This window comes from Populus nigra, chromosome 9 (genome assembly GCF_951802175.1).
Source record: "Populus nigra chromosome 9, ddPopNigr1.1, whole genome shotgun sequence".
Lineage (NCBI taxonomy): Eukaryota > Viridiplantae > Streptophyta > Magnoliopsida > Malpighiales > Salicaceae > Populus > Populus nigra.
This window is the reverse complement of record NC_084860.1, coordinates 9,268,188-9,285,257: the sequence shown is the minus strand read 5'-3', so window position 1 is coordinate 9,285,257 and position 17,070 is coordinate 9,268,188. Positions and strand designations below refer to the sequence as shown.

General features: G+C 33.2%; 1 pseudogene; it reads left to right on the top strand.

The window, feature by feature from the left end:
• The first annotated feature begins 2,445 nt into the window (after nucleotides 1-2,445).
• On the top strand, nucleotides 2,446-3,580 carry LOC133702739 (transcription termination factor MTERF9, chloroplastic-like; annotated as a pseudogene).
• Nucleotides 3,581-17,070: the final 13,490 nt, after the last annotated feature.

Sequence of the window (17,070 nt, the reverse complement as noted above, 5' to 3'; positions counted from 1 at the left end):
AGCATATATAAGATATTAATTTTGAATTTTTATTATTTTTCTTAGTCTTTGGTTTATTATTACTTATTTAGGTCAATTGTATGTGGGTCTCATATAAGTCTATATAAGGGGGTCTATTAGGGTTTATTTCAGTTAAGAGTCAATATAAATAAAGCCATAAGCAGACATGTAAGGGCTAAGAAATTTTCATATTAATAAACATCTTTTGTCGCAACTTTGTGTGTGAGTGGTGAGATATTCTCCCTTTCTTGGTTCTCTAAAGAACTGAAATGGCTTATCCAGAACAACTGACTTCGTGATGTCATCCTTATACTTCTTGTTTGTAAATTAATATTCGTTGGGCGAGGGTTTCTATTTCAAATAGTGCTAGTGTCTCGATACAAGTTATCTTTGTGTCACACTCTTATCAAACCTGATTTACTTTGCTTTCCAGGAATTTGGTGTCCTTGCGTGTGGATTACGTGACCACGTGATCATGAGGTTTGAATTATTTGGTATCAGAGTGTGGCTCTATTAATCAAGTTATATCCTTCTAAAATTTTCTTTTCTTGTTGATTCTACAAAATTAAAAAAAAAACATTTCTTTAGTGTCCAATTTCTTCTTCTCCTTGAATCTGAGGCATATTATATAAAAAAAAGGAAAAAAAAGTTGTTCAAAAGACAGTTGTTTGCTTTTGCCGCAGAAAACTAAACAAAGGGAAATTTGATAAAATTAATTCAGAATTAGCTCAAATTTGAAACTTTAATTACTAGGGTCCTAATCTCATTACATATTAATTTTTAGACTCCCATCATAATTTCTAACAATGAAAAGTGGAACAACAGTATTGGTTATATGGTTAGAGGCTTAAGAGTCAAAATACCATGGCTTAGAATAAACTTGATGATTACCTAAAAGCCCGAAAGCATAAAGAGCAGAAAGAATCATTTGTTATACCGTTTCAAGAGTAAGTGTGTTCGGGTTTGCTAAGGCTGTAGAAGCAAGAATATGAACAAGCAGCGAGGCAGCAGACAATGCAGCAGAACTAGAGGCACCCGTAGAGGTATGATAAGCAGTACCTTGCTTCTGTTCAAGTTGAATGGGACAAGCAAAGATGATATGACCGTGTTTCTTGCAATAATTATAAAACTTCTTGGGATAATTCCGAACAATATGATCAAAAGCTTTACAACTAAAGCATTGGACAACATGCATGTTTTTACCTTTATTCCTCCCTTGTGAACAAACATTAGCCTGATGTTCCATAGCAGTCTGAGTTACAATACGCTACTCCTCACGAAGAAGTTTCAGTCAAACATGCATCAAAAGATGGTATAGGATGTCGATTCATCATATTAGAATGTGCAATTTCAAAATCAAAACGAAGCTTCATCAAGAATTGATCTCTCTTGTTTGTTTCATGCACTGCTTGAACAACAGATAGAACTGCAGCGGGGACATTAGCATAAATAATATCATAATAATCAGCCCAAATATTTTAAAAACCAGAATAATATTCCTCAATGGAGAGACTTTCCTTTGTGAAATTATTCATCTCATACTCCAATTAAAAATGATCAGCCGTGTTGTCTTGATTTTAAACCTTATTCAGATAATTCCACATGTCAGTGACAGTTGTATAAGGCCTCAAATTGAGAACAAGGCGCGGCTCAACTGAGTTAAGGATCCAAGTCATAACCCGAGCATCCTTGATTTTCCATTTAGACAAAGCTTCAACCTCTCGAGGTGCGGGAGTAATCCCATCAATATGACGCCACAATTCTTTTCTTTTGACAAATAATTTAAATTAAAACTTTTAAGCAAAATAATTTTTGCCAGTAAACCGAATATAAAACAAGTCTATTTTATCATATGACATGATGTAGCAGAAAAATAATCACACGAAAAAAATAGTTGCGAGAAGCACTGAAATCAGGGAGCGCAAATAACACTCCAAACCCGAGAGAAACAACAGAGGTGCTGAAAGGAAATAACTCACCAAAATGCTGAGCAGAAACACCGAAAAATGATACCCAAACCAAGAAAAAATACATTGAAACTACACAACTGAACCAGAGGAAAAGTGCTGAAATCCAAAGACCACCAAAAAAAGAAGGGGAAAACACAACAAAAGTTGCTGAAAATCCAGGTGCTGAACCAAAAAGCAAGAACTCCAAAAAACCAACTGAGACAGTGCTGAGAATGAGGAACCCACAAAGAAGCTCTCTTTCGTGAAAGATAGGCAATCTAGTTACCAGCTCTTCATACCATGTCAAGATATTTTGTCAAAAGCAAGAGAAACCTAAAACAGACAGCTTTATTTCTTCAAAAAAAACGCTTCCCTTTTCAGTTTCCCTCTTTCTTTATATAGTAATTCCATCTATACACATAACTGATTCCTAATAATTAGCCTTTATACATGGAAAGATAATCTTATAACTAATTTTGACAAAGTCCTAAATTTTATGTACGGTAGCAACTTTATCCAAATCTATGAGAGGCACATGCCACCCCTTCAAATAAATGTATGTTCTGCGCAGGAGAGGTTGGATTACCTTCTGAGTATTGGTCTCAAAACCCATAGTCAGATATCTGGTTGAGGAGGTTGGAATTAATGGAAAATACATATGCAAAGTCGTGCAGTGAGCCCCCAAATCCTGGTTCAGCGGATTGAGATATCATGGAATGCTCGCTGTCTTTTTCTCTCAAAGGAGTTGGGAGCATCCAGAGATAGTGTAGTAAAGATGGTAACAAAACATCCCCCGCTCCTCCATTACAGCATTGATGATGGATTTCTTCCGATGATTAATTTCCTCAGGAGTATTGGAATGCGTAATTCTGACTTCTTGAAAGTCTTGACCAGTTTTACACAGGTTAATATACTTTTGTATCCACATTAAAAAGTTCTCCCCACTTATCCTTGACATGATTTTCTTGTTCGCTACAGAAACTTCGTTGGTTTTTGTGTTTTAAAGATATTAATTTAAAAAAATCAAAATTTTTTATTTTTTTTACTTTAAATTAATTTTTTTATATTTTTAGATATTTTAATATGTTTATATAAAAAATAATTTTTAAAAAATTAAAAAAATATATTATTTTAATAATTTTTAAGTAAAAAATATTTTAAAAAATAAACACAATCACAATTTTAGAAAAAATATATATATATTATTTATCTTCGTCCTAGTCGAAATCTTAATGCTGTTATTTGATTTTATCCATCTTCATGATTTTGAAGATATCTAGTAAATTTTTTAATGATGCGCTGCTCGTCTTATCAGGTATTATCTCTGTCAGGAAGACAATCTGAAGCCGAAGAACAAGTATTTGATCAATGAGCTTCGTAATGAGGTGCGGTCCTTGACCAAATACCCTATGTACTAGAGATTATCTTTGGAACAGAGAATTCGCCCTCGCCATAGGTTCTCGGTTTCCATAAAGAAAGCTCCAGAGGGGCCATTTCCTCTTAAGTTCATTGTTCCAACAGCTGAATGCTTTTGTCAGCAGTGGGCAGGAACTAGCTTAGAAAAATATTTGGCATTTCGGCAGCAATTGCTACTAAAAGAGTTTGCTCAGAAATATGAAAGACGAGGGTAGTATGTTCTTTACCGAAAATCTATGAATACAAACGGAATTATTGATGGATTTTTTCTATAGGTATTTTACGGTGATCTTTACCGACTGAATTTTTTCCATCGCTAACTTCATCAGTATTTACCGACAGAAATATGTCGTCAGTATATACCAAGGAAATCCCAATCCAAATAGAAAAAACTGAAAAAACAAAAACAAATAGTACAATGGCGTGCAAGTTTTTACGAACGTCGTTACAGACAAAATTACAGTTGAATTCAAATAGAGAAGCCCGTATAGTGATGTGTTACTTATACTGACATAATTGTCGACAAATTGACAAACAAAATAATTTCATCGGTAAATCCATATATAATATTTAATATATGACCTGGCCCTCTCCCCTCCCCTATTTCTTCTTCTTCATTAAAAAACCTCTCTGTAACAAAACAGACACCCCCCCTCAACACCCCCCCTCATCTCAACACAACTTATCCTTCTACAACTTTTTCAGTCACGACAACACTTTGTTTGACAGCATTTGTGTTCTGATTGAAACTTTATTACGGATTTTCCATTTTAAGTAAGCAAATCTATTTTTTTAAAAAAAATTGAACACAATTTTAAAATGTTAATTTTTTATTTCATATTTTTGTAGTATATATATTTTGTTTGGGTGTTTACTTGTTTTATTGTTTTTTTCTCAAACAAAATTGTTGTATGGATTTACAATTTTGTACATATTATGGTTTGTTTTAAATTTTGTAAAATTGCATTTGTTTGTAAAGTGTTGAAAATTAAGTCGAATTACCGACTTAGGAGTGTTATGATGAAATAAATAATAGCTTGTTTAACGAATCTGTTTTATATTTTGTCAATTTTATTATGGAGTTGTAATTTCCGTAAATATGTAGAAATTTATATGTACGTAGATAATTGATAATAAATTAAGAAAAGTATTAAAGTAGGTTGAATAATCTTAAGCTAAACTTATATTTTTGCAAATTTATATAGTTAATGTAGTTAATTAATACATGTTGTCATCATTATTTGATATAGGTTTGATAGAAGTCATGGATGTATCGAGTTTCACCCTAAAGATTGCAGATGATGGTTTATTGTAATGGGGTTCAAGGTTTTATTAATTATGCAACATCTAATCTGAGAAATATTAGTGAATGCGATATTAAGTATCCATGCAAAAGGTCTAAATAGTGGTAGTAAGGCCGAAAGGCCAAGGTGGGCTAATCGAAGAAGATTCAATATGAGTAAGGAAGAAAAATGAAGGTTACGAGTTTCATATATTTATGCTCATAATGCTTTTACGATGTTAGATAAAGAGTGCAAGGCTAAACGACATGAAAAGGTTTATAAAGAAACAAATATCTTACGTGAGGAATGGAGAACTTCAATTCAGCGCCAAAGGGATAACAAACGAAAGAGGATAGCAGTGATTATCATTCAAAAATATACACAAAAGTGGATGGGAAGACATGCTTATTTGAAATTATTATCGGCAACTACATTCATACAATGTTATTAGAGGCAATTGCGTGTAAGAAAAGAACTCCAACGGCTGAAAACAAGACGCTAAGGAATTGTCCATCAAACCTGTTGGTGATTCGACAATGAATCATCTTGAAGAGAGAGGGAATGATACGATCCAAGTAAGGTCAAATTCAGATTTTGGTGTAAATTTTCTATTGTCCAGTTTTACGCTATTGAGCATAACTTCAGATCCAACCGTTGGATCGAGCTAAAATTTGACATGCAGATTTCGGAGTTTAGGAAGAATATGCGATATAGGTCAGAACAAGCTGTACGAATTTTTTTATTTACTTTCTTTTGACTTATGGATTTCCTATTTGGCAAGGATTCTTTTCCTATAAGGATGTGACAGCTTGTTTTGGGAATCTCCTAGTTCTACAACGATCTATAATAGGCTCCAACATACTTTCCAAGTGTGGCAAAGATTCACAAATGTTTCAGAATACTTTTCTTACAAGGATTCCTTTTTCATCCTAGCTACAACAAGGAAAGAAGATTTCAGAATAAATTCTACTTTCAAATCAAATTTCCTAGTCTATTTGGAACTTCTTAATGGTGATGAATTTGATTCTAGCATATTTAGGATCGTAATTTTTGAATTTTTATTATTTTCTTCTTGGTCTTTGGGTTATTATTACTTATTTGGGTTAATTATATGTGGGCCTCATATAAGTCCACCTAAGGGGGGTTCATTAGGGTTTATTTAAGTCTAAAGTCAATATAAATAAAGACATAACCAAACATGTAAGTTAGACAATTCAGATTAATAAAACTTCTTTTTGTCGTACTTGTTGTTTGTTGGTGGAATAATCTTCATTCCTTGGTTCTCTAAAGAGCTGAAAAATGACTTATCAAAGAACAACTGACTTCGTGGCTTCATCCTTATACTTTTCGTTTGCAAATCAATATTCGTTGGGTGGCGGTTTTCGTTTCAAATAGTGTTGGTGCTTAGGTACAAGTTATCTTTGTGTCACACTCTTATCAAACCTGATTTACTTAGCTTTCTGGAAAATTGGTGTCTTTGTGTGTGGGTTGCGTGATCACGTGATCACGAGGTTCACATCATTCATAATTGGGTAAAGTGAAGTATTTTCTAAGAGCTTCCTTATTGGAAGACTAATCTCGTCCGTCATAAGCTTAATGTCACACACATAGAAAAGAACATGTTTGAGAACATTTTTAATATGATCATGGATGTGAAGGGAAATACAAAGGACAGCATCAAGGCTAGAATGGATATAGCATTGTTTTGTCACCATAAAAATATGAAGCTGGTTTATGATGGGTCACCAGTCGCAAAGCCCAAAGGAAGCTTCGCTTTAGACAAAAATACATAAGTATTAGTCTACCAATGGCTTAAGAGTCTGTCTTTTCTCGATGGACATGCCTCGAACATATCAAGGTTGGTTAATTTAGAGGATCGCAAATTGTATGGAATTAAAAGTTATGACTACCACGTGTTTACACAAATACTCATTTCATTAGCTTATCGTGATTTATTGCCAACAGAGATATGGGATGCACTCATGGAGATCACTCATTTCTTTAAGGGATATATGCTCCAATAAGTTGCAGACACAATACATTGATAAGGTTCAAATGAATATCATCAGGACAATATACAAACTTGAGATGATATTTCCTCCATCATTCTTGACTTGATGGATCATCTACCCATACATTTACCATATGAGGCAAAAGTTGGAGGCTCGGTCTAGTATAGATGGATGTATCCATTCGAGAGGTTAGAGATTACACATGCAATGTAATTAAAAATGTATTTTCATTGTTTTTGTTAATTGAAAACATACGTTTAATTCCATGAAGGTACTTCTTCAACCTTAAGAAAAAGATTAAAAACAAGGTGCATATTGAGGCTTCGATATGTGAGGCCTATATAGTTGAGGAAATCTCAACATTTATCTCATATTATTTCGAGCCTCATTTAAGAACAAGAATCAATCGCGTTCCAAGGCATGACGATGATGGTGAAGTACCTTCGAGTGGGAACTTGTCACTATTCTCCAATCTTGAATGGCCCGCACCAAAAAATGCTCTCATGGAAAGGTATTTGACTAAAATAAAATTTAGACGAGCACATAATTATGTGTTATTTAATTGCGATAAACTGAGACCTTTTATTCACTAAGTATATTACTTAAACTTTGTTATTAGTGGACTATTTATCTCTTGTAATATCACAAACTCATACATTATTGAATACCTTGTAGGCAACATCGTCAATATTTACTGTCTAATAACTCACAACTGACCGAATCCCAAATCTTTCGATTATAAGATGAACAAATTAGCCCGTGGTTCAGAACACATGTAAGTACTATTATAAACTCATTATCTATCATGATACTTAATTTCATTACATAATTCTCATTCACTATTCATGGTTGTACTTGATGTATCAGGTTTATAAACTGGGAGGGAATGCTAGTGCTACATTGTCTTTTTACTAAGCCTGGGTCTTGAAAGAAAGGTGAAGTGCTATAATGAGTATTTTGTCAATGAACACATGTTTTATACTAAAGAATATGGGCAGGGTAGAAAGACATATAACAGGGTAGAAAGACATCCCAAATCTTTCGACTTCTAGTGAATTTTAAGTTGACTATTATGAGAAATTAGAAGAGATAATTGAATTGTAATATCATAGTGAGCATAATAGAGTCTTTTTATTTAAATGTTATTGGTATAACACCACTGATAGAGGAATCAGAGTAGATCTCCATCATGGTTTGGTCAAAATTAACTCAAAAGCTAAACTCTGCAATGTCAACAATGTCTTTGTTTTCGCCAAGTAATGACAACAAGTTTATTACACATACACCTTTTCCTTTAGAAAGGATCATTCAAGAGTTGATTGGTTATCCGTATTGAAAAACCAAACCAAGGGGTTATGTCGAGGTTGCTTAGGATGAGAACAATGATCATTTTCGCTCACCACTTTAAGGTACATAACCAAAGAGCTATAAGTCCACGCACAATGAGGTTCCTACAAATCCACTTTCCACAAGGTATCTACTATTAGTGAATATGTACTGTAGTCAATCAGTTGGTTATGCGTAACACTGATTTTATTCATGTAAAATATATTTATTATTAATAAAGGTTTTTTTTTCCTTGACATTCATTTATAGTTGATTAGTGAATCTAATGTTTTAATTAATGAATCTAGAGTAAAGATAAAATCCACGAGGCAAAATACTTTACAAAAAAAATTATAAAGTTGTTATAATTATGAAATTTCTATTGCATCAAAGCATTGTTCCTAAATGTTTCTAGTCAATGTTATATTAAAACTGAATATTAATTAGAGTTGTTGAGACTAATACATATTATGTTCATTCTTTTATGAAAGAAAACAACTATTCATATAAACAAAGGTATAAGAAATACCTGAAACTAATATGTAGGTTCTTGTCAAAAGCATGCATACTGAATTAACTAGTGAGAGAATCTTATATGAAGAGATCACATTTGTTTATGGAATGGCTCACGTGATAGTTCTGTAAGTGATCCTTAGACTTAAGATTACTAAGTTATCTTGTATGAGTGTTATGCTTTAATCCTAACAACATAGTTTTCTAACAAAGAGTAATAAACGGGCAAATATTGTGAAATTATAAAAAATATTTAAGTAATTATAAGAGGATTCATCACCCTAGGTGAATTAGAAAAAATATTTCATATGTTCTCAAATCGTATTAATTGTGAAATCCTTGACCAATGTAGAATGAGATTTGAAAAAAGGTTCAGATCTTATTCAAAAAATCAATGACTATAATGTTAAGAACTAACATGATTTAACAAAGCAAACATACTCCATGTTATAATAACTAAATTGAAACATTTGCGATGAAGGAATAATAATTATAATGAGAGACTAGTTACTAAAAGGTTAAATCAAACCACTTGTGACTTTCTTAATATATGGGGATCATGATAGGTTGCTAAACATTGTATTTGATATTTAAATATAAGTTAATCAATTGTTGAATTGATGATTAATTCAATTATTTTATTTATTTAATCTTATTTTATTTAGGTTTATAGTTTATATTTGGATCAACTTACTAGAGAACCTAATGGGTCACACATAGAAGAATTATTAGACAAAAATTAAAATTGGATGATTAATCAAATGTGACTTAAATGTAAATAAATTTTAGAAACCGAGGACTAGAATGTAATTAATATAGGGGATTATAGTTCTAGACCAATAAACAATCAAGTAAGAACTTGATTGAATAAATTTATAAAATTATCCTAAAGTAATATTATTTAAGGGGAAAATTGATATTTTGCTATTTATAAGATTTTTATGTTTCCTTATAATACAGTTCATTCTATAGTTTGGCCTTGGATTACTTATGATGGGGATTCGGTTTGAGGGGAAAACCTTTTGGCCAAGTAAATGGTTTTTCCTTAGGTTTTAGCTTGTATTCCATTCAGCCATGTTGGGTTTTCACCTTGGGATACATTCAGCTAGATTGGGTTTGTTGGTGTTCATGGGTTCGATCTAATTATGGAGGAGTTGGTTTCGGTCAGATATGATTTGGGCCTTGTGGATGTGCATGGGTTGGGCTATATATGGCCCAAAAGTGGCTAGGATTAATGAAAGTGTTAGGGTCCTTTTCTTTTGGATTTGACAAAAATCCTAGCTAAGTTTAGGTTCATGATGGGCGGTTACAAGACTAATTGGAGAGGGATTATTATGTCTCTATATTGGACAAGGATTCCATATCTAACATGGAAGCCAAGGATTATTATGTAAATTCCCCTATTTATTTGTCCATTACAGGCAAGGATTCCTTTCCTTACAAGGAGAACAAGAGGCAACAAGATTTGAAGGACTTCTTTGTTGTTTTCATTCCTTTCTCCCATAGGATTTCCTTACTTTAAAGAAGATTGTGGAAGGCTTTTAAAAGGGAAGAATTCAGCAACTCTCTTCCCTATTTTTTAGAGCATTAATTTGGTCAAACAAGGGAAGAAGATCAAGCATTCAAGGCAGCATGTTCAAACTATGGAAAGAGGTCTAAAAGAGATAGCAAGCATACAAGAAAATTAATCAAGCTCAGGATGATTTTAGAGGCTGATTGTTTCCTTGTATTATTCTGAATACTTTACCTAGTTCGTATGTTGTTTTAAGTATTATTTGAACCATAATATTTTTGTTTAGGTTTTAAGTTCAATTGGGTTTGTTTTGGCCCAAATTAAGTGTTTTAGGCATTAGGCTTGTGTTAGCTGAAAGCCTGATGATTTGTAATCCAATATAGGTCCATTAGGGTTCCTTATCTTAGAACTATATAATGTCTTCCTTGACGTGAATTTCAATAGCCTTTATATTAATAATACTATTGTGTTTTACTTAAAGCAAACATGTTCTTTGCAATGACAAAGAAGAAAACCTGACTTATCAAGGTATAACTGACCTTATGGTGTCAATTTGTGAATTCCAATACTTATGGTTCTTAGTTACAGGTTAAATCTAGGTCAAGGTTCTCAAACATGATTTTTGACTTTCTTCGGGAACTATCATCTTCATTGGGGGTTTCTTGACCACATGATCAAGAGGTCCACATTAGTTGGTATTAAAGCTAGGCTATTTAATTAGGTTATATCCCTTATTTCTTGTGTTTTTGTTTTGTTTTTTTTCTTAGTGTCCATTTCGTCTTCATCCTTGCATCTCCATTTCTTGTTCTTCCTAGAGTAAAAGAAATTACTCTTAGCGGTGTGTTAAATGCTGAGAAGGAGCAAATTATTCATATTCTTGGGTTTAGAGAAGGGGAGCTCCCTATGAAATATTTGGGAGTACCTCTTCTCTCATCCAGACTAAAGGCTGTTTATTGTAAGGGCCTCGTGGATCGAATCACCTCTAAAGTTCGACATTGGACTTGTCGAACACTCTCGTATGCAGGACGGGTACAACTGATTAATTCAGTCTTATTTTCCATACAAGTCTATTGGGCATCTCTCTTTCTCTTACCTGGGCAAGTAATTAAAAATGTGGAGCAAATTATGAAATCCTTTCTTTGGTCAGGTTCAGATATGAGAACTACTGGGGCTAAAGTGGCTTGGGATCAGGTATGTCTTCCAAAAAAGAAGGGGGGGCTAGGAATAAAACGGATAACAGAATGGAACAAGATTGCTTTGTTGAAACACATTTGGAACCTGTGCAATGACTCAGATGGCTCAATATGGTCTACTTGGATCAGATCCAATCTGTTGCGAGGTAGGAATTTCTGGACAATCAAGACACCACAGAATTGCTCTTGGGCTTGGGGAAAGATTCTAAAGCTGAGATCCTTAGCATGGCCGAAGATGAAGTACATCATAGGAGATGGAATGACAACCTCTCTATGGTTTGACAATTGGCATCCTCACAGCCCACTCGCGGATTCTTACGGGGAAAGATTCATCTATGATTCAGGTATGGCCAAGAACGCGAAGGTGAATGTGCTAATTCATAACTCAGAATGGAAAACTCCTACCACCCAAGCTATTGGCTGGCACCCCATTATAGAAGCTATTCCTTCCAATTCTAATCCTAAAATGGGGCAAAAGGATGAGATAGTTTGGTTGGATTCACCAAATCACAGATTCTCGATCAAAGTAGCTTGGGAACAACTAAGACGTCATCGTCAGATGGTTGAATGGCATGACATTGTGTGGTTCAAGAATGCTGTTCCAAGACATTCATTTCTTCTATGGATGGCTGTCCAACAGAAACTCACAACTCAAGATAAACTTCATCGGTTTGGTATACATGGTCCCAATAGATGCTCGCTCTGTCTCCGCAACAATGAGGATCACAACCACTTGTTCTTTGAGTGCTCCTATACTAAAGCGATCTGGTGGGATGTTTGTGACAGATGCGACATTCCAAGAATGACAAAAGGCTGGGATGAATGGATTCGATGGGCCACTGTCTCTTGGCATGGCAAGAGTTTCGTCAATTTTTCTCGTAAACTGAGTTTTGCAGCTACAGTGTATCATGTATGGCAAGAACGGAATGCAAGGATCTTTGCTGGAATGTCTAGAACTTCGAATTTGGTCTTTAATCAAATCGAATGTATCATTCGTGATAAGCTTGATTTGATGAGGAATGTCGCACCAACAAATGAAAACAAAAGGATCCAACGAGCTTGGAGGGTGAATACCATAGATTCTTAATTTGTTAGTTAGCTGGTTGTATTGGTTTCCCTAACGAATCCAGTGAGGTTTCAGTGTTATGGTCGGTGGCTAGCTTGTAGCCATCTGTTGTTTTATGTTTCTGTTATCATTGTAAATCTGGGGTATGCCCCTTATAATGTTTGTATCTTCTTCTTTTAATACATACGTCAACTTACCAAAAAAAATAAAAGAAATTACACACCAAAAACATTAGTTGGGTTAAATCTGGTATGATTACATCTGTTTCGCGTCAACCTATCAAAACACCGTAGAATTGACTAAAATTTCATGTTATAGTTATTTAGGGTGGCAGTACACCAATTATGAATTTTCAACTCATCGGGGCATCAATTTCTTAGGGTTCCATATTCGGATTAGAAAAGGGTTGTTACTTATTTCTTTCGCGTCAAACATGATCATAAGTGTGTTGAAATTGATATTTTGTTTTATTCGGGTTGAAAACGCGCTAATTATAAGTTTTTAGCTTAATTGGATGTTGTTTGGTCTAGGGTCCAGAATTGATTCAAATCAGTATTTTCATATCGTAAACTCTATTTGTGTGTCTTCGTCTCGTCTTGATATTATCTCTACAAATGCCATCAATAAAGACTTCCAACATTGAATTTAATTATAGTTAAAGTCTTTGAGTAAAACACGAGAGGAGAGTAAACATGTGAGGTAGTGGGTGAGGAAACATACTTTTCTTTATACCACTAACAAAATTTTGCAGATTCGCAATGGCTAAGGAAAAGTAAGAAAAACCATCTTAGATGGAGATGAAACAACTACAACTTCAGATTCGAGGTATGACACAAAATGGTGGAGAGGTTTAATTTGGTGATGGGTAGTACGCATGAAAGGTTGGAAAGGGTGAGAGGGCGTGGTATTGATTACCTTAAGACTATATAATGTTTTCCTTGTTATGAATTTCAACAACCTAGATTAATAATATTATTGTGTTTTGCTTGAAGCAAAAATGTTGTTTGTTGTGAAAAAAGAATAAAACCTGACTTATCAAGGTATAACTGATTTTGTGGCGTTAATTTCAGAATTTCAATACCTCTGGTTCTAATTAGTTATAGGTTAACTCTGGGTGATGGTTCCAAACCTGATTTTCAACTTTCTTGGGGAAGTATCATCTTCATTAGGAGTTGTTTAACCATGTGATCAAGAGGCATCACCTAATAAATTGAAAGGTATGCCTCTTATTTCTTAAGGTGAGTAGAGTAGAGTAAAGAAACACATAAAACATATATATAAAAAAAGAGGTAGCATTCAAAGGTATAAAAATCTTTCCATTCTAAAAGGGTTTAGGAGATTTTTCACTATTGGTTTGTGTAGATTACCATTAGAAACCAAATTACTGTGTATAAATGTCCGACCTCTAATGCTAATCCATATGTACCACTAATAAGAAATCTCATAAACCCTTTTAGGAGAGTGAGATTGCTATATACCTTTTAGTGTTAGCTCTTTTTTTTAGGTGTTTCTGTATTATACTTTACTTACCATAGGAAATAAAAGGCATAGCTTTCTATTTATAGGGTAACCTAAAAATTCTATAAATGAAAAAATATTAATTTTCCCCTTAAATGACCATTTAATTCCCTTCGATAGCTTGAGGGAATTAGTTTAGATATATCCATAATCATTCAATTAGAATGGCATGCTAGGCGTGTATGTTAATATATAATTGTTATGTATGATATATCAATTATGGCATGAAATGAGATCTAATTAAAAATTAATAATAAATCTCTCATTAATATATTAAGTACATGTTGAGTTTGTTGTTTTATTTTATATGCATAAAAAAAGAGTTATATTCATGGATAACCTATAGAGTTTCTCTAGGTTACCGTTAATTCAAAATGTCTAATGCTATAAAATTAGATCTTACTTAACTAACTTATATGTTTTAGATGAGTTACTTATGATCATTTAATATTAGAGGCAATAGTTAGGCGAAACATAAATGATATGTTTAGACAAAGAGTTGTCACCTAACTGATCTAAGAGTTACATAAAGATATGATTGATAAGTTATGTTATTTACCTAATTTACTTTTATTTTGATTTGTTAGGTTAACTAAGGTCATGTAAATTAAATAGGATTTTGGCTCACTAGGAGATCTAAGCAAGATTCCCTTAATTAATAATGACGACTATTAATTTGCAAGAAAATAGCAGGGGACTAAGTTAAGATTAAAGATCTTATCTGAATTTGGTTATAAGTAGTTATGCTTGGAACCAAAACTTGCTATCTTTATATAAATTGGTTGATAGATTACCATGATTAAGAATTTATATATCCCTACATAACATACTTGATGGTATTTTAAATTGATTGAACTAAACTTCTTAGACTAGTATTGGAATATGAGAATTATTCTCAAACAAGAAAGAAGGTTAGTTATATGTTCTTGAAAATTTGATTCCTAATGTGCCGTGAATGATTCGAAAATCAGGAACAATGAATCTAACGAAAATGGATGAAGGATGGGTCTAGTTGTGTTATCTTTCTTTTAGTGTTTAGGCTGGATTATAGTGATTTTAAGGTAAATAAGATGGAGGATAGACTAGAATGATACTTTGATAAGTCAATCTGGACGCAACAAAGATCAATCTAGGATTTCGACGCCACACTCTTTGTGATTGAAGAGTGATAAGTCAGGTAGGGTTCTTCACAAAATCATTTTGGAAGAACAATTCTTAATTCTCTGAATTAAGTTTTAAATCTTAGCCAAAAGTGTTTATTACATATTCTGATACTATATGTATAATTGGAACATCCCTTCATAGTTAGGAAAATTCAATGTGATAGAAGTTAAGCCTAAAAATTAGACTTTGACTAAGTAACTAGACAAATTTAACTAGCACACGTTTTCTAATCTTAATTGAAACATAAACAGACCAAATTTAAAACGGCTATAACTTCTTGCACAAAAGTCCAATGCAATCATGGTTGGACAACCTAGAAAGATCACGTTCTGAACTTGAAATCCACTTAGATTAGTCTTATCTACTATTCTGACCGTAAACATGCAATGGATACTATTCTGAACTTCACATATAAAGGATGACTTCAAAATCGGGTTTAAATTCATCTACTATTCTAACCGTAAACACCATCAATTTCTTCATTTATTTGCATTATCAATCCAAACTCAAGTAGCCCAACATCAAAAGAACTATTAAGAGCTTTTCTCATGTCCAAGTTTCAATTGTAGGCAAATAAGAACCTTTGAAGCAATTCGGAACAAACTGCCAGCTTTTAACTCCGAAGCAACTTCAATCATTTCGATTTAACTTGTCAAGTCCCTTTGTAGTTGTTTCTCTCTCGCTCTTGTTATTGGACCATCTAAATCTTCTTGTAGATTAGGTTGAGCTTTCGAGATGGATTATAATCCACATGATGCACATCAATTCCTCATATCCTTGATCAGGACACTAATAACAAAGTTTAGACTGAATATCAACATCATATTAATGACAATGAGTGGGCTACAAATGTGATATTAGCTAGCATGTTACTTTTACTTCAAACATAACATAAGAATATAGATGCCCATATAATAATTATGCATCTCATAAAGAAATGGGATGATACTAGAATTTATAATTGTTATTATGTTCTTGCACTTTTTAGAAACATCGTATTCATTTCTGAATGAATTTAAATTTATTATTAAAGGCAAATTGATGTGGATCAACCCAACACCAAGCTTAATCACCATAGACCAATTGAAGGTACCAAGTGGGACAATTACAAGAGCTAGGGCAAAGAAGTTTTAAGAGGCATTGAATGGGCTTGTTCAAAACATATAGAGCAAGATGGACCTAAAGGAGCTTAGGATGCCTAGGGAGCATGAAGGACAACCTATAATTCATCTAATCCAAGTCCACGAAGAGCTCAATTTGTGTGGATCAAAGGGTTTCATATCTGATTTCTTAACCTAAGAAGGATTAATTAATGATTTTCTTAGTTTAGAAAGGAAACTAAATTGGCAGGTATAAAAGAGGGATTTTCTTCATTAATTGTACATGCACAACAAGGCAAAAAGTCTTCAGAATTAATTCCACATTCAGTTAGATTTCCTAATCTATACAGGACTTCTTAAGATTGAAAAATTTGATTCTATCATATTTAGGATAGTAATTTGAAACTCCCCAGTCATGATCCGAGCCTTATTTGAAAACAAACAAATATATTTAAACTATTTCCATTTAGTTTACAAGCCTCCAAACTCATCAACGCTTTAGTCATGCTAATTTGACTTATTAAGGCGGTTTGTAGTTATTTCGCTTAAGTTATCGTTATTGGACCATATGAAATACATATTAGAACCAACTGCTTCCATGTTAGAATCCTCGTGCATATCATCACCCTTGAGTTGAAACTGATTTCACCTTAAATCAAAATTGTTAACATCTTCCAAGTAAGGTGACAATTCTTTTATATTAAAAATCAGACCCTTCTATATTAGAATCATGATACATATCATCACCCTCAAGTTGAAAATGATTTGTTCTAAAATCAAAATTGTGAACCTTATATCATAATGGATATAGAATCCTTGCAAACTATAGATAATAGTTGTTGCAATAAATGTCTCTTTGTTTAACATGGAATCCTTGTAGAATAGGTGAGCCAATAATAGCCACAATTGCTTCCAAGAGCATTAAAGAATCATTGTATTGACTAGAATTCATAATACACAAGAAAATAATATTTATTAGATTTGAGTCTTTATTTCAAGCACATCTAATGTGAACCT